The sequence below is a fragment of the Sebastes umbrosus genome, chromosome 8 (assembly GCF_015220745.1).
Source record: "Sebastes umbrosus isolate fSebUmb1 chromosome 8, fSebUmb1.pri, whole genome shotgun sequence".
Taxonomy (NCBI): domain Eukaryota; kingdom Metazoa; phylum Chordata; class Actinopteri; order Perciformes; family Sebastidae; genus Sebastes; species Sebastes umbrosus.
The window spans coordinates 22,665,358-22,692,061 of NC_051276.1; positions in this window are offsets into that span (position 1 = coordinate 22,665,358).

A 26,704-nucleotide genomic window follows, 5' to 3' on the forward strand; every position below is an offset into this window, starting at 1 on the left:
CAAGTGAGCTGTCCTATCATTGACATCAAGTAAGCCGAAAGATGTCATGTCTTCATCTTGCGAGAGTTCAATCCCCCTTTCAGGATGGATCAAGCTCTCTGTCGCCGGAGAGAGGCTCGTACTTACATCCCGGAGAATAACCCTTTGGGATACACGCACGCTTAATAAAGGCTGCTTTATTGGTGATCATGAAGCAATAAATTGAACCAATGTGTGTGTGTGTGTGCAGTCTGTATCCTACAGCACTGGATTTTAGACGTACAAATACCTAATCGAGAGTCAAAGTGTCTATTTCAGTGTGATGCGATGTGTTTCGTATGAGCCCTGCATGGCCTGGTACTCAGGCTACAGTCCATCTGGTGGACAGCGCTGTAAGCTGCAGCGGTGGCGAGCTCTGATCTCAGCAGCTGGCAGACAGACTCCACACTGGAAAAGGTTAGCAACATGTAGGAAGAAGAAGACGTAAAACAGAATGTGTGGAGGGGGTGTCTAAAAAAGAAAAGCAATATTGTCTCTGGAAACTCGCTGCTGTAAAAAAAAAAAAAAAAATCACATTATTCAAATGGAAATATGTGAATTCATTTCTGTTCTGTTAACATGTTTTTGTCGGTCAACAGTGAAATAATGACTAATAGCACAGCCTTCACATGAAACAAACATGTTTTATAATATTCAATATAACACAATATGACCATTGACAGTCCATTAGCTTTTAAGAATGACCTGTTCTTTCCCTCCTCTCCCTCTCTCTCATGTTTGCCCTCCAGCTACTTGACTTGTTCTACTTGACTCCTGAACCATTTTAATATCAGGCTGCCATGGGTTTCCTTCCTGTAAGCCGCCGTCTTCATATTTCTGTTTCTGCCCTTCCAGAACGAGAGAGATAAAAAACTGTACTGAGCATGATGTTGGTATACTCTACCAGTGGATATTAATAGAGTTAGTGACCTTGTTAATGACCCTTTTAAACACCTTGGAGAGCGTGCAAGGTGCACAAATGTTGAGAAAATATTTTGGATTCATTTGACCACGATGTTTGTGTAAATATTAAAAAAAAAAAACACCTGTGTCCTCCTGCTGCTTATGACAAAAATGTAGATTTTCTTAATAAACGCATTAATATATTGATGTTTGAGTCCAGAGCACCGTGCTAAAGATGTATTTCTGGAGCCTGATCCTGCACTAATTGCAAATACCTATAGTTTAATGTCATAGTAGGTTGACACTGAATCATAACAACACATTTTTTAAAATTTTTAATCTCTGTACAATGTTAGAAAAATCAAAGAAATCCATATAACCCAACTGTCAGTTCAGTTTTGTTTCGAGCTAAGTGCAACAGCTAGTTAACAGTTCATATTAATCACTTTTGAAACGACATCAATAAAGCAGCCCAACGGAAAAATGGCAATTAAGCGTTTATTGGCCCAACGTGATCAGGGTTGTCAGAGGTCATGCGCAGACATCAATGGCTGCGTGTGTTTGTGTGAGTGCACGTGCGGTCTGCGTGCTTGTGCATGTTAAATGTGGCCCAACTTTTTTCCCCTTTATGACAAACGGCCTCTATATAAAAGATGCAGCCTGCAACCTCTTACGCTCCGTCTCTCTGTCACTGGCACTTCATTGCTTACTCACACAGGAGTCCACAATGCTATATATTAATTAAGGGTTTCAGAAACAATAATGGCGACAATAAAGACAGTCCTCCCTCTTTGTCCTCGCCGTTGCGCCGTCAGACGACATTAGGAGGCATTTGAGAGGAGACGGGGGAGGAGGAGGAAGAGGAGGGTGGAGGGGGAGATAGAGCTCCTTCTCTCTGGAATGTAATCTCCCTGATGTTACATGGTGCAGCCTAAACTGATAAATTGCAGATTAAATGGCGGCCACACTCCACTTCACCCTGCAGCCCGCACCACACCCCCTCAGTTCTACACATTTCTGCTATTCGCCGCCTTCTTGGCCTGTCAATTCTGCCTAATCGTGAGAGGCACTAAAACACCAGGTCCTGACAGAGCCAGATCAAGAATGATGAACATCTCTCAATGGCAAAAGACTCGCGCTCCTAACTCTACTAGAAGGCTCGCATCACTTATGCAGAAATCAGCGGCGTGCCAGCATCCAGGAATTATGCCTGCTGACAGGAGATGCATGAGGTGCGCATTGTGCGGCTGGAGCAGCCTTGACAAGTTATAGTTAACTGCGGCGATGGCGACCCCGAACACAAAAGGATACGGCGGCTTATTAATGGTGGAGCGTCCGTGTCAATAATCCCTGCTTTTGGGTTGTGTCCAGAGTCATGCATCTTGCCACTACAAGTGGCACACACACATATATAATACACACTCACACATACAGACATTTCCTCAGTGTGTATTCTCTCTCTCTTTCTTTTCCTATAGAATGAATGGCACAGCAGCTGGGAAAAAAAAATTAAAGGTGAATATAAATATCAACAACAACAAAAAAAAAAACCAGCTTGGAGGAGGGTGTGCCCTCCCGACCTGATCCATAAGCATGAATACAAAGAAATAAGTCATTAAATTCCCAACCGCATGTTGCCCATGTCGTCTATGGAAATATTTGTAATGTATATTCTAATTTTTCTGAATAAATTAGGCCGGGATGCATTTCCATGTAAATTTATTCAAGGCGAAAAGGAAGAGGAGTGTGGGGGGTGCGGTTAGATCTGCCAGATTATGCATAATTGTAGTATTGTAGCCCTCATTTCTACATCTAGCGCCGTATTGCGTGGTCATTAAATTCTAAAATAATGGCAACCTCACAGCTTCTCCGTCCTAATTGCCCCTTCCGTACAATTGCCTCCTCAAGACAATGTGATGAAGTGTGCTGTAGGATGTGTTAATAAGATGGCATTTCTAACTGAGGAGGACAATGCTTCTGGAGTTTGGAGTACTCTCGGTGTATACCAAGTGGAGTGACTTCACTCACTCACTGTCTTTCCTATTTGCTCACCTTGATGCCTTTTGAGGCGGCGAACAAGCGAGCTCAGAGCAGCTCCTGACACATCAGGAGGAAAACTGGGATTTCAGCTTGTCTCCGCTCATTTCAATATGTGGAGAAATCAAAGAGGGGAAAAAGGGCTCATTAATAAAGAGACGTGTCTCTAATCCACTCAGTGGTCGGGGAGGAAATGCTTTTAATGAAATGCAACACGTTACCTAATTGCGCGGCTGCATCAGGAGCGCCGTATACATTTCAAAGGGAAAAATATGCATGAATTTCAAATGCAGTATCTCTCAATTGAGACCGGTGAGGGGAAGGGAAGGAGAGATCAATCTCTGTGATGATATGTGAAAAGGGCAAGCTCCTCGCCCGGCATGTACTTTTCCTCATTACCTCTCATTTGGCAACCGAGCATCTTCCACTTGATGCAAAATAAACAACTTGAATGCGGCGTGATGATACCCGGGCCCGTCAGCGGTGGCCGCAGTGGAACCTGCGTGGTCCTCATCTGTGCACATTTGCAAACACACATTTCAGACTGAACGCTTTAGCTGCACTTGCATGATAGAAGGTTATTATAACGTGTTTAAAGTGTCCCCCAGTGGACATTTTGTCCACGCGGAGACGTGGTGGACTCATCATCACGCAGTTGTGTCTGTGCTGCAGCCCCTCACTCACACACACACACACCCACACACCCCAGAGTGCTCTCCTCCTCGTAGCCTAACCCACCTAAACATCCTCCCAGCTCCCTCTGACGTTTAGCCATGCTTCATCTCCACATCCTTAAAAGCAGAAATTAATGACAAGCACAAAGCTGCTCATTTATAATTGCTTCATTATACTGTTGTGTTCTCCTGACAATAATGGTGTTGCTGGTGTTTTTCTAATTATATGGCATTTTTTTTTTTTTTTTTGCTCGTTATCAAGGACTTCAGGTAATTGTGGAGAAAATAATGACTGCCTGCCTGCCTGCTTCCTCTGTCTCTCATGGATTGCACATCACAAACAGTCTCAGTGCAGCCGAGAGCCTTATCAAGGAGGCTGTTGGGTTGCCTTTTAAAGCCCGACTCCATTTACACTGCTAGTCATCAGCGGCCCAGTGGCTCAAGCGTCTCTAATGAGCAACTTGTATTCGAGTGTTTAACTCAAGGTTTATGACAGATTACAATTAGCTGCTATTTTTTTGTTGTACTTGAATCACACACTTTCTGACTAATTCTCATTTTGTATTTGTTCTCCTCACTCGCTTTGCCAACACCTCTCTTAAGAGTCTCGGGGATTTTCTTTTAAATAAATGTCTGTTAAGTCACTATCCATCGCTGGATGAGATAAAACAGTGGTCAATGAGCTTAGGGCCGACTGATGAAAGCCAAGCGGCAACCCGCCGGTGCTGAGAAATGAAGCCAGACGCGGAAGTGCCAAAAATTGCAGTTCCTCAAATGGCCACTTGAGGCTGGCTCCAAAAGCGAGTCAATCCCCACAGACCCCCGTGTTAAAATGCAGAAATAAACATGTTTACAGCCTACAAAGAAACGTTTTGGTCTCTATAGCTAATATATCCGTTTATGACTTTTTTTTATAACTCACTCATTTAAAATTATATTAAGGCTTAAAATTATGCCTAATTAAGGGTGTGGCAGCTTTGAGTAACGTCTGAGGTCGCTCACCGCTAGCTGTCTGCTCTGCTGCGTCACCCAGACCCGCCTCAGCTCCACCAACCATCCACCTCTTTGCCCATTTTTGGATTAGCGGGGAGTAAAGGCCTTTTTGCACACCAAATCCATATTTTTCGTCCAAACTTGTTGTACGTTTAAAAATAAATACTGACGTTGTGTCAATCCCATTTACACACTGACTCCGTCACTGAATTTTTTGCGACAGGTTCGATTTCCTGTGTTTTTTTTGCATCCATCGAAAGGCAAAAGAGGGTTGTTTGACAACTCAGAGCCACCGTCCATGAAAACATCATCATCCAAGGGATAATGTACAGCGAGACGTTCATTGTTGTGAAAGAAACCCCAACAGGTCAACGCTGCACGGTCTCTCATCGCCCTGAACGGGTTTATTTCACAACAATGACCCGCTAGCCGTACATTATCCCGCTTATTACACGGCTACTTACTTAAAGATAGGGTCGACGATGTTATAAAGCTAGCATAATTTGAAAGGAGCTACGCCTCAGGAGCTCCGTCTAAATCCACCCCCCCCTCACCTCGGGGCTCCTTCCAAGGCAACGCCCCCCCCCCCCCCCACACACACACACACACCGCCGCATCGTAACCGCTTCACAGACACAGAGCGGAGAGAGGACCTCAACTCAAGCCAAGGGTAGAGTACGAGCAGGGAGGCATCAGATTGGTTCTTTCCAAGCGGACCGCGAGACAGTGATTGGTAGACGTTTTTACAGGATTACAGCAGCTACAGATGACGGCTCTTTTCCGGTCCTTTTTCAGAGCTCATCAGTAATGGATTCGCTGTCGGGATGTAAAGACCGTTGCAACCAATATAACAAATAGAGTATACTGGATAACATCGCCAACCCTGCCTTTAAGAAATCAATAATTTGACACAAAAACGGCCCAGAGTCCGACATCAGGTCAGCGTCCATAGCACAAAGTACTTGACGATAAAGAAATAGTTTGGGTCTAGCACCATCCATTGCACCCAGGTGACGTAATTAATTTTGCTTGGTCTTGTAATGTGATTTTTTTTTTTTATCGGATTACAGATTTAAAATAACGCATACAAAAAATACAGACTTGTTGTGCCGGCGACGGTCGGAGCCACCCACTTTAAGCTTCACAACCGCTCTTCAGAAAGCCCTTGCATTTGCAGTATTATAAACTGGGTGTCTGTGGTGACATTGATGGGAAAAATGACAAGCGGTGCTGAAGTGACATCCAAAAACACACCTGCAATTATCACTTATCGCCATAGGTGCCGCCAAAGAGAACGAAACGGAGATCTTCGAGATTGTAACTTTAAGATTTGAAGTGATTGGGTCCACTCAGAAAAAATTAAAGCGTTATTAAGCGTATTAGATTATTTAAACCACAAATGAACAATATGAAGCCCAAAAAGCATGCATCAAACCCCGCTCTATAAGTCTCATATTGGAGGTCTCCAGTGTGATTTGCAACAGTGACGATAACATCACTAATAATGCTGTCTGTGTGGTGTGATTTCATTCAACTGTGGGGAGATTAGTGATTTGCATTTAATACCCGGTGTGCTCTGCTGTTTCTTTTTCATGCAACATTGCCGGATATGGATGATGACATTATAATAATTAAAGAACATTATGGACAGAGGGCGCGCCGCTATTTGCTACCGTGCGTAATGGCGACCAACGCTGTTATTTCTATTTGAAGAATGCGTCCATGTGTGAAATAATAATACTCCCTCCAGGAATACCATTGTCATATTTTATTTGTCAGTATATATATAAAAAAATAAAGACGAAACAGGAAAAAAAAAAAACATAATAAAAAAATGAACTCTTCATTTCCATCCTTCCTCCTTTTGTTTTTTAATTCTGCTGTTGCAGCAAACAGCACCATTGCTGTCTGAAAAAACCTCAGAGGCGGACTTAATTAGTTGCTAAGAGAAAGCTGCCAGTGGTGGGGAGCTAAGAGAGTGGGGCAGATTTTCAGTTTGCTCTGAACTTTGCTAATTATCAGGTAGGATGTAATTTCCTCCGCTCCCAAGAGGCGCCCAGCAGAGAGGCTGCACCAACTAAAAGGAGAGAAACAAGGCTGAGCAGAAAAAAAGTATGAAATATTGACTGTTATGAACAAATCCTTTTGTTACTATTTCTTCTTCCAGATCATAATTTTTTTTTTTTCCTGCCGTTTCTGGAGGTGTGATTATAGTTCAATGCCGTGACACATCTTGAACAGTACCTGAGAGTGTGGGAGAAAGCATTTGCACAAAGCAGTGATCATGGACAGGTGGAAACAGGATGTAGTGTGGCTCAGAACGGAGGGAAGGCGAGCGCAGGGCGTGTATCATTTATATCCAGCAATGTCTGAGCAGTGACAGGGACTGTGTTTAGCAGGTTCCTATCCCACATGCATCACATTATGATTCTGAAGTGCCTCAGACGAAAGAGGAGGTTGAATTGCCGTTGACCTGAGTGAGCTAAAATGACATAGATTCAGACAAATAGAGCACTGAGCTAAGCGGGAAAACAAGATGGATGTCTAGTGGCAGCACATCTGCACAGGCTCCCTCTCTCTCTCTCTCTCTCTCTGTGTGTGTTTGGCGAGCCCAAACTTTTGACATTTTCCCCCCAGATACACCACATCTAAAGCCGTCTGGATGCGCGCTTAACAAGACTCGCAAACATGCAACTTAAAACTCGAGGAATTACGCAATTTCTTGATTCCCCAACATTTCTTTTTAATGTTGCCATGACTCAGAGCGAGATCCTTTAACTGCGCAGCTTGACATTAAATCCGAGGACTACGCAGAGAGATCTCTCTGTGTTCTGAAACGTCAACGTGAAGTTTTCAGAGCGGCTTTTTTTTTTTTTACAAGCTTTCCCAGTTTCAAAATCTTGGCAGACTCTTCTGTGTGTGTGAGTGTATCACCATGGTTGCGGCGTCTAATATGCACGCCCCAGTGCATTGAGAAAAGAGAGTACTTCTTCCTCACTTGGTTTAATTGTCCCTCAGAGACCTGTGGAATTGGAATCTAAGTGGAATACCAGTCTCTTTCTCCAGCCTCACCCTCCCCCCCGACACCACCACCACCAGCCCCCACACCCTCTTTCCCTTCCTCTCTCCGGGGTTGGAGTGGGCATTCGGAGACTCTTGATTTGGGCCTGCCTTTATTTCATCACAGGCATCTTCTCGGTTCGCTCCTCGCCGTGGCGCTTGAGCGCCACGGCGTTAGGCTTTATTAACCCCCCTAAGCAAGAGGTACCTAAGGGAGGTCAGACACTGGTCGTTAAAAATCTATTGTGACTTGTCTGAAAAATGAATAAATGAGCACATTATTTCCCCCCGTTCCGCGGCCCCGGTGCGCTGTTTGTCTAATCAAGTGCGGGAGCGGGCAAAGTCAACCAGGGTTGACATGCACATTTTATTTAAGTTTTTGTCTGTCAGAGGAGTTTAAACGCGTAATGAACAAAGGAGTGGTGATTTGAAATATAATCCCATTACACTGATGAAATTACAAAGACGGCGAGAGTTCACAAATCATGCTCATTGTTTTCTATCATGAGCGATGCCCCTGTTGAGGTTGTGGCGCGAGGAGGAAGGGCAGGCCGTGAATGAATAGTGACAGCACTGTAAAGGGGATTGGGAGTGTAGCACGGCTCAGCCTCGGTGCACCTCCCCGTACTGGGAGATGCTGAATGGCTTTGTTCTCGGCTCTGCCGTGGCTCAGGATGAACCCATTAGAATGGGCCCAACACAAAATCGTGCCTTTGTCAGAGTAGAAGTAGACATATTTAGGAAACGATTCTTGAAGTCTTTTTTATAACTTTTTTTGACATACTATACTATGACTTTTTTAGGATTTTTTTTGACATACTATACCATGAATTTTATGACAAACTATACTTTTGCTTTTTAAAGGGCAGGCCCTTTCCGACAGTGAACTGAAGTTGTTATATCACTCTCTTCAAAGCCACCAGACTACATTCATAAAAACAGTTACTTTACTTCTCAGAACATGGGAGTATACATACAATCCCACTTCAAAAAATCCTAACTAACCCTTTCAGTTATTTCCAAACTTAGACCAGCTTTGACACAGCTAGTGCTAGCAGTCGCATTATTCATAACCTTACTGAATAGCTTCGATTAGCTTACTTTGGTAACCTACGTCACTGTTTTTCTCAACGGCTGAGTGGGTGTTTCCATTTAAATAGCTACCAGAGTAAGCAAAGTTAGATTTTTAAACAAGAGGTCATGGTGTCATTTTTCATGTTATACTTCTTTGCTTCTTTAGTTGATTATTAAAACATTTCCAAAGCTTCAGCAACTGTACCACATTCATGTTTTGCAAGGAAATCAAACTTTGTTTTCGTGAATGGAAGTTGAGATAGTGTACTGTATCACCAATGCTAGAGAATACTTCCATCTCTACCAGTGGGCAACCTCCAGGTCTGAAAAGTGAAGCCAATGCTGAAGTGCCTTAAACTTGCGTTCCTTCTAATATCCAGCAGGGGGCGACTCTTCTGGTTGCAAAAAGAAGTCTGATTGTCTAGAAGTCTATGAGAAAATGAGCCTACTTCTCACTTGATTTATTACCTCAGTAAACATTGTAAACATGAGTTTATGGTCTCAATCACTAGTTTCAAGTCTTCTTCAATACAGCATGATGTTCATTTATTAAATTATGGTCCCATTTAGAGTCAAATAGACCATAAAGCAGGGGATGCTTTAGGGCGTGGCTACCTTGTACCAGGTCACTATCACGGCATCGTTCGGTCTGGGAGTTGTTTGTGTTTTCATCTTACAACTTCAATACTTTCACAGTGTGTTTTCAGTTCATGAAAGTTGATCATAACTTTTTTGGTTGCCTGAAAAGGTCTTATTCAGAGTTTGGTTGTGCTTAGCTCCATCCTCTCGTGTCACTTAGGGTTGTGAAACATGGCGACGGCCAAGTACCAAGATGGTGACGGCCAAAATGCCGAACTCAAGGCTTCAAAACGGCAGTCCACAAACCAATGGGCGATGTCACTGTGACGACGTCCACTTCTTATATACAGTCTATGATCTCAACATACGCTACCTTCAAGCAACTTTGAGGATGGCCAACATCAACAAATCATGACTGAACTGTTTTTTCGAGTCCGGCTTGTAAGATTTTGTCTTAAGGATTAATATAGCCGTGTGTGCAGAAGCTGCAGACGTCCTTTGATGTCTGCCTTTGATAAGGAGGGCGCTAACAGTTAGGCCCATGGCTTAGAAAAAGTTGCATCTGGAGAAACTTCTGTTTTAGTTTTCTACAGCTTTAATTGGAAGCCTCACATGCCCCTTAAACAACATCATCTGAAGCTAAAAAAAAAAGTACATCTGGCTCTAAAACGCTTACCATTTTTAACACTAATGAACTGAGGCGTGCAGTGGAGATCGCCAAACTGCGGGGAGATGTACAGTATATTCTGGAGAATTCCCCTGCTACACAGGAGCTCATAAAACACATCTGAAGACAGGAACTTGTATCTGGTTATTCGTGTTTAATTGGAGGCGCTGAGTGATGCAAACTAGGTTTTAATGCCCTCCCCTGCTGCCCGACTACAAGTAGCATAAGCGTAGTCACCCCTCCCTTTCCATCTATCCTCGCAGAAATGACCAAACGTGCTGCTAACAGCGTCTGAAACACAACTCCCTCCTAAATGTGGTGACACAACATGCAGATATTAGACGCTAAATGCATCTAAATGCCACAGTTCTGTTTTATTTCCTGGCGTGTGAAGAAGCGCAGACGCATTTTCGACAATCCTGCCAAAGATTCGGTGTTATGACTCATGTGGGAGGTTTATTAAATCATGTTTGTTTCAGATTAATTTTGGTCTCTAATTACGGGCCATATTGAAGTGCTGGTTTTATAATGTGATACTTATGTCATCAGTCCCCAGGAAGTGGAGAGTCTTGGCTGCCCTCTAAAGCTCGTGACGGGTGAAAAAGCAACATGTAAAGTGAGAAAGCTGCCGCGTGATGTATGAAATCTACACCCAATCGAGTTGACAATCGCATCATTCAAAACAGAACGACAGGGAGGCTCTGCTAAACCTTTCCGACTGTAGGGGCCATTTGATATTAATTTTCTTTAACTGTCACACGTGTTCTCCGGCGAGCTTTGTCGAATGTCCGTTTTTTGTTTGACACGACGCTCTGTCTGGCGCCATTACGTCCTCTTCCAGGCTTTGATCTTCTCCATGTACAATATAATAGCTCATCCTGTAAACATGAGAACAGATTGAATAAAGAATACTTTGCTTTCCCTTGGCCCTGGAAAACAGTTCTGTCATGTGCTGTCCACGCTCATCTCAGCTCCGGGCTGGCCGTGGCGCCTTTATTCAATGTGACAGAGGAGAGCTGGGGACTCTTTCTCCTGGCACCCCGGTACGCGCCACACTGACACTCTCCTCTGAAGTGCCACATTAATTCTAATAAAGCGCTGCCTTACCAGGGCCCATGAAGACCAGGGCTGTTGAGGGGGTGTGGGGGGGCGGGGGGGGCAGACGCTCGTATAAATACCAGGCTTAATGAAGGGAGGCAGTGGTGGCGCAGGTGGCGTGGCAGTGCAGGTGGCACCTCTCGCCCTCAGGCTCCTGGGTGAGTCCGCTGCCACTGCCACTCCAGGGGGCACAGCAGCAGAGATTGCATTTTAATTACCAGGTACACCTTGTCCTCCTGATGGGTCACCGCCTTGGTGGGAGCGAGTGCCTGTTTCCAGAACTGCTTTATCTCTATATCTGCATGTTTACAATGAGATACTCCCCTAAACGCTAATGCTCGAGCGCGAATAGGTTACCGTTCATGCTTGGCCTGTCGCCACTCGACATAACTAATTCCGTATATGGGAGCGAGCGGCATCCTCCCTGAATTATGTGCACCTCTCTCCCTGTGGGGAGGTATCCATCCAGCTCCAGTCACTGCTAACCCTCCCCTCGAGGAGCTCCATCCACAGGGAGGTCCACACCTGTTTCCTCCACCTCCTCCCCCACCTTCTCTCCTCACTCTGGAAAAATCATCTCTCTCTGTCTTCCAGTGGTAACTCAAAACTGTTGACATTTCAAATGCTTCTTTAGTTGGAGTTTTGTGCAAGTGGCGCACCTGGGTGTGAGATGGATCGTTGTTTCTCGGCACCCATCCCTTCTGTGCGATGAGACCCCGTGCAGATGGGTGATGAGAGGGCTTAGATTGGGGGGGAGGGAGGGTTATATGTCCTGGACTTGTGAAGACACCACCACCACCAAACCCCCCTTCTCTCTCTCTCTCTCTCTGGGGATGCTTCTGTCAGCACACACCAGCACAGATGTTGTTGCATTGTCTGGAGCACCAAAGCCCGGATCAGCCCAACTGGGAGCTTCTACTCATTAGCTATTGTCTCTGTGTGTCTGACTAGGCCTTTGATGAATGCAGCAGTTAGCCGAAGATCAGACACCAGACAGAGAACAGAAAACAAACCATCTATCCCTCTGAAAGATGCCGTTTCTATGTTCTTCAAATGACCATCGCCAATTTTATTTCACACACAAATGCATTATAGACATCGTCATAGTTGAGGTGGATCTCCTCGATCGTACGGTTTGTCTTTTAGCTTTTTTTTTCTGCACTCAGCAAACATACTGTATCATCTTAAGCTTTGTGTTTACCATAAAGAGCATGGGCTCTAAGCTCCGTAAAATAAAAGGGCACCGTGTCTGCCACTTGGAAACTCTGCCTCCCTCTTTGCTTACTCACCCAAGAGAAAGGCCATGCTATTATTTATTTAATTCCCCCTCCTTCCCTTCTTCTCTTTTCCCCTTCATGCACCCACCCATCCACCCACCCACCCAGCCAGCCAGCCAGCCAGCCAGCCGGGCTATGAACACATTGCGGGGCCTGAGGGCAGTACTGTGGACAACCTGCGCTGTGTTCACATGGCTGAGCAGAGAGCGAGCGAGGAAGACTGGCACGCTGAAACCAAACAGGTGTATGATTCAGAGGCGTGAGCTGTGAAGGGTAAATTTTTTATACAAGTCAATGTTGCTTTTGGAGCAAACAGCGGCTTGGAGCTGTCCCAGGAAACATTTACACGCATTGTGACTTTTTCCTCTCGCAAGCCAGAATGCGCTTATTGTTTCATGGCGAGCCTATCAAAGGCTGCATCCCCCCGTCTTACTGTAGGATTAAATATTGGCTTAAAACACATTCATCAACGTGACAAGTAAAACATAAGTAATGACATGCCACCAATGTGCATGATGCTAATAAGTGGTCGGTGTTGTGCTGTTTTCAAACAGCGATGTGTAGATTTTCTCTAGATGAGTTCTCACGTTGTGTAGGTGGGCCGCTTTATTTAGCCACACACACACAATATCACTGCTTTTGTCACAGTTCTATTTATTTATTTCATGCTGTCATCACTTCCTGTGTATCAGTGCATTATTATTATATTGAAAGATCTAGCCATCACTGGATAACGGAGAATTACAATTTCAGTATGTCACAGATTATGAGCAGAAATGTTGCCAATTGATTCTGATCAATAATTTCCTTTACAAAAAAGTACTATACTTCAAGTTTATATTTCAAGTATACTTTATGTAGTAAATATACTAATATCAATGTACTAGTACTATACTTGTAAGTGTACTACTTTAATACATCTTGGGACTAAATTGGCCCACTTCTTAGTTTATAAAAGTATACTTTTAAAAGTGTACTTTAAGTGTAAGAATAATAAACATTGAGTACACAACTAGTTTACACCTAAGTTTTATTTTGTACTGCAACTATATACTATAAGTATACTGATAGTTTACTAGTTTTATACTTGTAGCCCGCTTTTTAGTTTATGAAAGTACACTTTAAAGTATACTTTCAGTTATCTACTAGTTTAATAGTTTTTTATACTGCAAGTATACTTGTATATACTTATAGCCCACTTTATAGTTTATGAAAGTAGTTTATGAAGTTTAGCAGAGATTCAAGTCTGCTACTCAAGAATACTTAATTATACTTTTCTTAAGTATATCTCGATCAAAAGATTAAGTACAAGTAGGCGTATAAGCCAAGTATACTTAAACTTTTCTGTATACTTGTCAGTATGAGCCAAGTATACTTAAGTATACTTTTGTTAAGTATATCTCTGATAAGTACTTAGAAAATTAATTGAAAGTATACGCTCTTATTTTAAGTTCAAAAGAAGTATACTAATAGCACACTTGAATAAACTTCTTCTTGGTAAGGGTTGCCAGTTACTTCACTGTGTGCAACACAGCACAGTAGTTTTGCAGGAGCCCCGCTCGACAATACGGTCCCGACCCTCATTTCACCTTGTGACACAGCTGGATCTGAACATCACAGGAGCAACGTGAGAATCACGACGCTAGATGCTCCGCCATCTCTGCCATACTGTAAAGGCAACACCGTAGGAGGTTGCGGATTTCATCTTAAAATTGCTCAGATTAAACAATTATCACACAACCTTTCAGTCTACGTGATAGCATTGCTCAAAGTTTGTCACGGTTTCATCGAGTGAGTTAAGTTAATGGGCAGAGGCCGCAACCAACCTGCGGCGCAGTCGACCCTTGGCCTTGAACTGGAAGAGGAGGAAAACAACCAATCAGATCCGAGCTAGAGCCTTGCCGTCTCTGAGCAGCTGTCAATCACTCGCAAACTCTGATCAAACGGTCAAACTAGGCAGCGCTGATCAAATATGAATCAATATTCTGTTACTGCAATGCCTATTTCTCGCCTCAAATGTTTTCAGAAACATCTTGTAGTGTACTGTTTAGCTGTAAAATGAGAAAGTTTGTGACCTAGCAGCCATGTTGAGATCTGCTGAGGAAATACCAAGCATCGCCCACCAGCCGTAGCAAACTGATCGTAATTCTTAACCATTGGATTTCTCTGCAATTACCGGTTAATGACGTTGCATGACTAAGAAAATATGACCCAGGTTGCACAACATCGCAACTTTCCTTTTAAAGGTCCAGTGTTTAAAGTGGTCCATTGAACTGGATGTTGAACATTTATGTTTGAGTCTTTAAGTTTCCATTAGCGCTGTAGGATTGATTTTCGGAGCAGTACTGTCTTTGAACTGGAATTATCATTCTGAACAGCAATAAAGTCATACAATATTAATGCAGCTTTTTTTACTACCTAACTTATAATCAATGACAATCAAAGAAAGTTAGAGAGCTACATTCAGCCGTTTCATCCCTTTTCCACGCCACTTCTACAAAAAGATTTGACCTGCAAACCGGGAAAGTGCTGTGTTCAATAATGTGGTTTAACAAGAAACCAACAGACCTCTCCACACTTTGGAATACAGAAATGACACAATGCCCTGGAGGAGTCACTATAAGGAAGCGGACATAAATCTCGCCGCAGTCAGTCCTTGAAGGCTAGACCTTGAGGTTAAGATAAGAGACCATGTTAGTGGTTATTAAGTGAAAGTTTCCAATCGATGGCCAGAGAGACGTAATCAAGGAGGGTTTAATTGCAGAGGGGAAGACATCTATTCACGTTATTGCAGCAGCTGTCCGGAAAAGCTTAATTTTTTGCCCCAGAGTCTCCCTCCAACCATCTGACTCCGGCTGACCTCCTGAAAGGCTACCGCCCGCGCCGCGTAGGGGTGTCACATATTCAGTGATATCACTCTAGTTTTGTCACATTTGTATGACTCATCTCTCTACAGTACCACTGGCGTCAATGCATTGTAAAAAAAGGGAAAAAACATGCTTTTTACAGTCTAAATCATCACCATTAACTTCTTTATTTTGCATTTGATGCAGAGTTAACGTGATAATAACGCGTTAACGCAAATTCGTTTTAACGGCACTCATTTTTTTCAATGCATTAACGCAACTTACGATTTTTAGGTTGTAGCGGGCTCAGTTTTAAAGCTAGAGTGAAGATACTGATATCATATGAAACTAGAAAACCGTGCTAAACCTAACTAACTTGTTGAGAAGGAGGCTAAATAACGCTCCAAACTTATGCTAAATGTTTGCGAGGAAAAACTGGCATGGCCATTTTCAAAGGGGTCCCTTGACCTTTGATCTCAAGATATGTGAATGAAAATGGGTTCTCTGGGTACCCACGAGTCTCCCCTTTACAGACATGCCCACTTTATGATAATCACATGCAGTTTGGGGCAAGTTATAGTCAAGTCAGCACACTGACACACTGACAGCTGTTGTTGCCTGTTGGGCTTCAGTTTGCCATGTTATGATTTGAGCATATTTTTAATGCTAAATGCAGTACCTGTGAGGGTTTCTGGACAATATTTGTAATTGTTTTGTGTTGTTAATTGAATTTCAATAATAAATATAGAATATTAAATACTTGACAGATCTCCCTTTAAGGTACATTTTAAACAGATAAAAAAATGGGTGATTAATCGCGATTAACTATGGACAATCATGGGATAAAATATCATGGGATATCATATTTTAATCGATTGACAGCCCTACAAATAACACAAGAATACATTCGTCACAAAAGTAAGAATCAAGTGAGCATGGGGGAAATGTTTATCAGCTTTCCAGAAGGAAATGAAAAACTTATGAATGCAACTCCCTTTTTTTTATGACTCTGAATTCTCTAAAGCATTAACCTTTAAAAATCAGATTTACATCTGCATTTGTCAACCTCCAGCGGGTAAACCTGGCAATAAACACCTTAGAGACTCCAAACATCTCCCATGACCTCAGAAAATATTTGACTGTCGTTATATATCAACCATCAATTACCACTCATGCAAAAATGAATCACCGAATACAGCGGTTGTGCCTTTGCTACGTACTGTCCGGTAAATCAGCAAAGGAAATAAAGTGCTATGATAACAGAAAGGATTTTTTAAAAACAATTCTTCAACATTAATTACTGGAATAATCCTTGTATTTCTTGCTAATAGGGCTCCGCTCAATAAGGTGCTTAAATATAAGGATTCAGCATTACAGATCAATTGGATTCTCACAAAGACAATTGGGCACATTATTCAGTGCAGTGGTTGTCTCCTTTCTTATTTAAACAGACTCTGCTACATTATGTTGCGTGATCATAATAAGCATATAAAAACCCATTCATTTCTGTTTCTGGTTCTGCAGCAGTCTGTTCATTTCTGGCTCCATGTGCTGCCTGATCACCAAAATCCAAAGGCGACTTATTGCGGGGGATTTCATGCCATGAAATGATGATGATGATGATGATGTGAATGGATGGCTGATGCCGCGTCAAATCCAGTGGATGTCAGTAAATTGGAACATATGTTACTTAAACTATAACATCATGATAATTCTCCTCCAAGATGGCTCATAAAACTGGAATTTATTGGGCTAAATCTAGGATGATGATAACATAGATAATTTTTAATGGAAGGTTAACGCGAGAATCAAAAGATAAAAATGGGCCCTTTGGCCTTGTATCAGCTGGATCCTACGGTGCCGTGCTAAAATCGGAACAATTTTTATGCACCGTGGGGTGTTCCCCTTTCATTACATTTTATAGCTCCAAGCATAAAAATATACGGAACATTTTCATGGCTAATAAAATCCCAGATCTTTACATGATAAGCACAATGGAGACACAGTGTAAAGGAAATCTAGCTTCTGGAAAATATTCCCTCTGCTGTGCGTCCCAGCGCTGTCCCACCAGAATGAGGAGTGTGTTCAGCTGCTCGAGAGCCATACCTCCTCCCAGCGGGGACCCGGAGAGCCCGCTCTCACACAAGCACACAGAGCGCTTCCTCTATTCCCACAGACGCACTTTTAAAATAGGCCACATTGGAGAAAACATGACTTTTCACTATTCTAATAAATGGGAGCCTGCCTGTTTATTATTAATGACATCCCAGCACACTTTTCAGATTTGGTTGGTGTTACGCCGTGTGAGTAATTTATATTCGTGCCAGCGTGAGAGCCTGCGCGTGTATGCTTACTGTCTTTTTACTGTCAGCCATGTGTAGTAGTTCCATGAAATTTTAATGTTTACCAGGTCAGTCCTGACCTTCTTAATCCTCCCGGTTATTAATACGGTAAAGCCAACACAGAGGAACAATTAATCAAAAACACCTCTTTCTCTTCCCTTTTTCACCTTTCATACATATTAATTACATTCAGCTGCCTTGGGCTGAGGAGTGCATTAACATGTATGCACCGGCGCAGGGAAATAAGTCAAAAAAGCAGAGCGGCTCTGCCCCTACAGCGCGAGGAGGTAGTTCCCCAGGATTAGCCCTTATGAGGCTGAGTGGCAGGAACTTGAACATGACAGAGCACTGATACACTTTCTTGTCCAGACAATTATCTGTGCCCTACTTTTAAAGCTAATTCTACACGGGCCCCCCAGGTTGTGTGTGAGGCATCCTGGTGGGGGGGCGGCAGTGGAGGGTGTCAGTCACAGGAGGACCAGACTGCCCCGGAGCAAAGCTGCGGGTCCCTTCTCGGAGGGAGGGAGGGAGGGGGGGATGATTGAAATAGAAGTTGAGATGTAGGACACATAAATAAAGCGATTTTTTTTCTTCCTGGAATACACTCTCCTCTCCTCACATTTACATAATACTCTAACATGCACACCATCACTTCTTCTATCAGCCCCCAAGGTCTATGGAGTCATGTGATGATGCATGTAGCTGCGGGATTGGCCGGTAATTCACGTCAACTTCCTAAATATTAAAACAACATGCATTGTTTTTTCATATATATTTACATTAGGGCTGTCAAAATGAATGTGATAAGAAGGCGGCAACGCAAATTTGTTTTAACGCCACTAATTTTTTTCACGCATTAACGCAACTTGTGATTAGGTTGTAGCGGGCTCAGTTTTAAAGCTAGAGTGAAGATACTGGTATCATATGAAACTGGAAAACCGTGCTAAACCTAACTAACTTGTTGCGGAGAAGGCTAAATAACGCTCCAAACTTGCGCTAAATTCACCTCAAGATATGTGAATGAAAATGGGTTCTATGGGTACCCACGAGTCTCCTCTTTACAGACATGCCCACTTTATGATAATCACATGCAGTTTGGGGCAAGTCATAGTCAAGTCAGCACACTGACACACTGACAGCTGTTGCCTGTTGGGCTTGATTTTGCCATGTTATGATGTGAGCATATTTCTTTATGTTAAATGCAGTACCTGTGAGGGTTTCTGGACAATATTTGTCATTATTTTGTGTTGTTAATTGATTTCCAATAATAAATATATACATACATTTGCATAAAGCAATCATATTTTCACACTCCCATGTTGATAGGAGTATTAAATACTTGACAAAGTACATTTGAACAGATAAAGAAATGTGTGATTAATTTGCGATCAATCGCAATTAAATGTTTTAATTGACAGACCTAATTTACATATATATATATATATATTTTTTTTTTGTTGCAGTACCTGCTCCTAATTTCTCTCTATTTGTCCTGGATCTCATCATATTCAAAAGGATGAAGGCCTGGATTCACTCTCGCCGCTCGGGCTATTGTACTCGCGCACCGCGTGACCTCCAAGGAGAGATGGAAGACAATGCGAGCGTGCCGGATGAAAGGGCATCGGAGAGCGGCCGCGTCCATGGGTGGGGGAACGGGGAGGATGGGAAGCAGATGGCGGTGGCTCCGTCCCATCAGCACAACAGAAGGGGGACTCAAGATGGCCACAGGCCCCCCTCACATTAACAGCATTCAGGGAGACGCCTTATCATCCCGCCAGCGTGATACGTTTTTAACAACATCCAACCAACCCCCCCCCTCTCAACCCCTCATCACACGTTACTGGAGATGCTGAATCAATCATCTGGGTACTTACAGTATTACATTAAAGTCAAGGGTAGAGCCTATCGCACATAGCCTAAAAATGGGATCTAGGTGAGGAAATATATTCCTCAAAATGAGACGGAATAAAATCAGGTTTAAGATGACGGGGCACGACCCGCCTGGCGTGCCTCGTGGTGGACTATGAATGAGGCTGCAGCGTCTATGAGCAGCTTGTCTGGGAGATAACCTTCAGCAGCCTCCCGTCCCTCGCCTCTCCTCGCAGTGCGAAGAGCATGTACTGAATAGGTGCTAATTAAGCTTTGTGAATATAAAGAAGACGCCATACTGTTGCGGCCAGAAAAAAACAGTAATGCAAAAGCACCTTTATCTCCAGTCAAGACATCATCCAGTAGCACTGCACACATTTATTTTGCGTTGAAAGATAACATTTTTTCTTGAGAAATATATATGTATATAGCCACAGTAAATCAGAGGTTGAATCTAAATTGTTCATCTGATGACTTTCCCCTGCGCAGCATAGTTCATCATACAGGCCAGCGACAGAGCAGCAAAAAACCCAAAGAATCATGCATCTTTGCGAGTAGAAATTAATAAAAACACTATGTCAAGGAGCCAGAAAAAATGGTTTCCCCTAATGGATTCTCCACAGAAAACAGCTTTTAGACAATCAATCTTTCCTCTGAAAGCCCAATTATTTAAGTAATTGTTCCTTACAATTGCCACAGGAATTTGTCCTCTGGATGCTGTAAAAGTAAGCATCTTTTGTCACTCGTAAAATGGCTCATACCATTTTTATTGTACTCATTTAATTTCTTTGGCACGGTTCTACTTAACGCTCTTTGTCTACATTTATAAAACTGTTCATTCTCTATTTGTCAAAGAACACACACTCACTCAAGCACACACACACACACACACACACACACACACACACACACACAGGGTTTGTGTTATTATGGCATAATCGAAAGTCACACAGAGTGCGGTGTCAATCAGAAGTGGAGCTTTGTTTACAGTCAGCTATAAACACCTGTTGACTGACATGCTGTCATTTCTATGGTACAATGTATGGTAATGACTATGCAGCGTGATATCTCATTGATTTAACTGTGCCATCATTCATTTAGCCTTGATAACGGCACAAAGGTTACAAATTGAAATGGAATGACTGTTCATTAAACAATAAAATAATTAATCAGATTTTATTTTACCCGGTATTATTTTTAAACATTTTTCAAAACAATGTTCACTTTTTAATCCCTTCAAACTGTTTGTTTTTAACTTAATTATTATTATTTGTTTACCTATATGCAATTTGGTAGTTAATGTCTTTGTATCATAATTATATTATTAAAAAATAACACTTACTTATCATCAAGCAAGAACACTTTGTCCCACTTGATCCAAAAAGCACTAACAAAATGTAACATCACAAGATGCATCATTTTGTCTTTGAAGTATCATTGACGTTAAAAGAAACCCTTTGCTGTACTGGATACACTATACAGTAAAATCATGAGAACTAATGATAAATGCTGCAATGCTTTATTTTGGCAATTTTTGCATTAAGTTATCCCAAAACTGGATTACCAACTGCACCTTAATTGACCGTAATTGTTTTAATCTATGTTGTGCTCACATGGTCCCATTATTTCCAAATAGGGTTGTATTTAATCACATTACCACAAGCTGATTGACACACAGAAATCCTGCGGCCTGGTTCAAAAGGGGCCCCACAGCAAATCTTTGCCCCAGGGCCCTCGGACAGGTGAGACCGGCCATGAGTAATTCAGAAAAATGTAAAAATAAAAATACAAATAAATAAATTACATATATATATATATATATATATATATATAGTTGCAGATATACATATGGTACCCTAACCCATATGGAAATGCTGTCCAGAGTGCCAGCACTCATCGCATCCACAGGGGACATGTGACCATGTGGTCGCTGGTTGTAAACTGTCCACCTCTGTGAGGGTGGACAGGGTTAAGGAGTGGAGAGTAAAGTGAGAGGACAAGTGTCAGTCACTTGTCTTTCTCTGGCTACGTCCAGACGAAAAACAGGACTCAGCAATGGTTGATCTATTTTTGTAAGATCTTGAATATATATTCACAGTATTGCTTCAGTAATGTTTCAAATAGATGTCTCGTTTTTGTTACGTTACCCTTTGAATCTTTAACAGTAATACAGTAAAACATGTAGGTATACCTGTTAAATTGGTTGTAGCCTATATAGCATAACACTTTGATGATAGTTGAGTTTACTGTGAGAAACAAAAGATTCATGAATTTTGAGTGTTTTCTATTAAAATAGCAAAGAATATCCACATTTATTCGGCAAACTACTGCAAAATAAATTGCCGTTGTGCTAGCTTTTTTAATAAAAAAAAGGAAGCTGAAAACATATTGAGAAATGTATGTAAAAAAAACTGCCATAAGTAGATATATACACACAGGCAGACAGTTCAACCTGATTTAAATATAATTACAAGCCAAACACATTTTACCTCTCCCAGAGATATATGTAGTGTAGGTCTTCTAAAAGGCTTTACTTGCATCATTATTATAATTTTGTTTTGCTTGTTAGTGTCCAGGTTACTGACAGGCTGCAAAATACTGTTACAATTAAGCCTGGCAGCAGTGCCAGATGTTTCTCTGAGAGGAGAGAGGGAGATGTCAAAACACCTGTCTGATCACCACGGTGCACATGCTGGTGCAACCGGCAACGGTGCAACCAGTCCTTGTTAGTTTAGTCTCCTCTTCAAGGCCCAGTCTGGGACTACACAATGGACACCTCTGCTGACAAAGACACTGCACATTTCTTTTCTCGACATTACTGAACATGTGCAACAGTCAGCCCCACAGGCAGAATTTTATCTAATAGTGGAACATTTATACAGCGTTTACTGGATTTAATCCCTTTTCTCACTTAGAAATGTTCTTTCTGGGTGTCTGATACAGTAACTGACAATAGATATTAAATACTTTGGTGACAGCATATGTAAAATGATTCATTGTCCTTGTCAATCTTCCATAATACATAGATTACAGCGTGATGTACCATAGCAGTTAACACTGAATTCATTAGTTGATAATTAACAACTAAAATTAACTACAAATATTGTATGTAAATAAAGTTATTTGCACATTGGTGACTCCGACTTTTATTTCCCTGCTCTCCTGCACATAAATTGAATGAAATCTATGTGATTTTTAAAAATGTATTATTTGACTTGAGTAGTATATTCCGCTGGCTCTTTAAATAATTCTTCTTTCATGAATACATAACTAAAATAAATAAATAAATCATGTTGTTGAAATGTTTAAAAATCCTAGTACTGCCACATTTTAGTCACAGAAGATCCTCAATCTGCCTCAATAACGTTTATGTGGATTTCCATCTCTTTACATTCATATTTCTCATAAAATATAGTACAATTTAAAAATAATAACATCACAAAACTGCAGGATACAGTGACTATGAGCATAGGGATATCGTAGAAGGATCTTGTTGCTCTATGTTACAGCTGTTTTAGCTGATAAAAAACTACACGTGTAATTGTAAAAACAGTAATACTAAGCAGCGAACATTATAACCGCATTAACCCGACATTACGTCAGGCTTTTATTGGTGTGTGTTCAATAAATTCTTCCAGTAGCTTGTGGGCCAATATATACTGTAGTGTTACTCATCCTTTCAAGTGTTCAGGTCAGTTACTATGGCAACCTGCACAAACTGGGGATGAGATAAGGGCCGGAGCCGTGGCCTTGAGGGAGTCGTTAAGCATCTGTCTCCTGACTCCCCCCCTTCAGTCTGTGTATGGAGGAGGCTGCCAGGGAGGCAGCACATAAACAACAAAGGTGGCTCACCCTTGCTCCCCTCTCCAAGGGCTGACCATCATCACGCTGAGTTAACAGTGCCACCCATCACCGCCGAGTCGGACCGGGATGAAGGAGGTAATGTTGAGGAATCAGACAGTTTCTGCGTTGGATATGTTTCTTAGCCTGTTGTTTGGACATTTAAGGTGCTTTTTACATAAAAAGATCAGGTTCACACTTTCCAGCTCTCAAAAAAAGATCACATTTAAACCAGTAAAGCAGAATAAAAGATCTTGTTTTCTCAGTCACATGATGCCGTTTTGTACGAGCACAAAGTGTGACTTTTCAAAGTGAGAGCAAGCGAGAGATATCACTATGGATACCTCGGGGCGGCCGGGATTGGCGGTTAACTGTTCGTGAACTCGTAGCCGAGGTATGCGTGCTGAAAAATGAAATATTGCTTTAAATTATTCTGACTCCATCGCTGTACAAGTGTGAAGACAAGAGAGATGTCAGAGGCTAAGTTCATCAGTGGATTCTGATGAGGTTGGTGGTGCTGCTGCGGCGAGCGAGCATGCCTCACTGAGTTTCAATGCAGCTGCGCTTCTCAAAGATGTTCCAATCAAGATGTTACCGTCTCCTTTAGAAAAGTGAGTTTTGTAACGGGATACGAGACCTCCGAATTTGTGATAAAAGGTCTTAATGGTGCGATATGGGGCAAAATATTTCAGGGAGGTTTAGTTCAATAAAAAGCCTACTGAAATGTGATATTGAGAGTTTACAAATTGACTCTAACAAGATGATTTATGGAGTCTAACTGTCCTCTCTGGTTTAACTCTGTAAAAATCCAATGAGCCCCTCCCAAAGAAACATTTAAAATTCAGGGTGGACATTTGTTTTATTTTTAAGGAGGACCTATTAAGCTTATTTTCAGGTGCATACTTGTATTTTGTGTTTCCACTAGAACATGTTTACATGCTTTAATGTTCATAAAACGCTTCACTTTTCTAATACCGGCTGTGCTGAAGCTCCGCTCTAATTAGCTTGGTTTGAGGGCGTGCCAAACTAGCTGTTATGCAAATGTCTTACTTGGTGACATCACCACGTTACAGAAGAAAAGGCGGGACTTAAAGCGAGGTGTTTCAGGCAGTTCAGGAGCAGCGTTTCTGTGGGGGAGAATAACTCCCTTTGGACTTTGTAACTTTGCAGATATTTTACATGCACAAAAAAAAACTATATAACACACTAAAGGAAAGGGAAAAAAGCACATAATAGGTCCCCTTTAATATTATATCAAAGACTTTTGACATAAAGGCAATGTATACTTGTGCTCACAGCCTTTCTTTTCCACTCGTCAGCATCCGTCCGTGGACTGAATCCAGCTTTTCTCCCTACTGAATGAATTAATCATTCTCTAAACACACAAAACAGCAAGAGTCAGCTAACAAGAGGCCCCTGCTGGTTGACCACAGCGTGTCAGTGTCAATAACAGCAACATTTACTGGACTCAACACCACCGCACAACAATTTGGAGGCCTGATACTCTTTAAGATACTGCCACTCAGGGTCTTACAAGGGGGTACCTCTTATGTTAAAGTGTCACGTTGCCGCCTCGCTGCTGTTTAAACCGGGAGCATCAAGGCTACAGTCCACCTGCAGCCTCACCTAGCATTGTGTGGACCCGGAGCAGCCAGCCTTGCTTTAGAAACAGATGATAAATAAATCAAAGTGCACTAAGCACTGCTTCCACATGGCAATCGCCTCCTTCATAGCGTCTGCACCTCATCAATCATGCCATTGTCTGCTTGAAAGGCGAGCCTTGTAAATGTCATATCCACTCAAACCCAAGGAGAGGCGGATCAGAATGCGGCTCAGTTTCTTTTTTTTTTTTTTTTTTTTTTTTAATTGGATAGTGTAATTAAACTAAAAAACCCTGCTAGGCTGCCTTTTGACAGGACAGATGAAGACCCCTTTTAATAGGGCTATGAAACATATTTGTTAAAAGGATGAGGCAATATGTACCATATGATTGGGTGCCCTTATGTGTCATACTTTTCATTTACGATTAAAACGGCAAAAAGGTGTCTTTGTGAAAAAAGAGAGATTCTTAAAAGGTCTCAATATATAAGAATAATTAATGAAATTTGCCATCCAAATTATAAAACTTCTTGGAACCCAATCGAAAAAGAAAGCCCCTCGTCGTATATCATATACACCAATCAGATGCATATATCAAAGCATATGTTCAGCAGCATTTGTGAAACATTCATCTTGGGACCAAGCGATTAAGAGAGGTAGAGCTTGTTCTTGATTAAAGTAACAACCGAGAGAGGCCAAGCTATAATATTGATTACATGCACAAACGGGATACGGGTCACTTTGCTACCCACACATGCTTTCTATTTAATTTCATTAGCGGCGTTCTTTCCTGATGTACTAATGTTACACAAACACCAGAGGAATACATGCACGCATACACTAAAAAAAAAAGCTACTCGCTGTCATATGTCCGAGGTCATAAAAACAGTGACACACACGTACATATGCACACACACACACACACATATGCACATTCAATATCCCGGTGCTTTAGAGTTGATTTTGATGGTTGCCGGTGAGAACCTGGCTTGAGAGGTCTCTCTTGAGAGGCAGAGTAAGGCCTCCGTAGAAAGATCGATAGGACAGGGGTGCACAAATAAATCAGCGTGCTCTACTGACGTCTGTCATAAAGCTCCCGCCACAGTTGCAGCTCTTAGGTTTATGGCGGCGTTGAGTGTTATTGCAATCTTTTGATAGCCTTGGTTAATTTATCTGATTACAAGAGCGCCCGAAGAACAAGCTGCACGCAGGCAACCTCAAGTGTTGCATCGAAGCAGTTCTGGGGTTTTAGTGTGTACGAAGCCATCAATGTGGCGCGGTCACGTTTAGCAATGAGGTGAGCCGTTTTCTCTTTTTTCTCTAGGACATCATATGCTTGCTTGGTAAAAGCTGCTATAATAATATACTTACACTAACAATGGATCTGGTGACTTTGTGTAATGTGAAAGGGGTCGCTGGTAGGCAAATTATCATTATCCCACTCTGCAGTTTCTTTCTGCTTGGAGCGTTTTAGTAGCTTTTGCTGTTTTGGTTTTATGGCTTGTAACTATGGCTTGTTTGGGTTTGGTCTGAAGGCCTTTACACAACAGGGGCGTTTTTTTTTTCGTGCGATTAATTCACACGTCAATATGGTTTTTCAAACTGTTGTTTTTGTCATGATTACACACGGAACGTGAACATTGCGCGGCGAAAAAGCGATGCACTTTTTTTTCGGAATGAGGTCGATTTTCTGAGCCTTTCCCACTGCAAATAAAGGCATCAACCAATCACATTGTGCTGAACGGGTTGAGTTGTACCTATATTTTATGGAACATCAACATGGAGGCTCCATTGTCCGAACCGAGACGGCAAACTTTATTACTCCTTT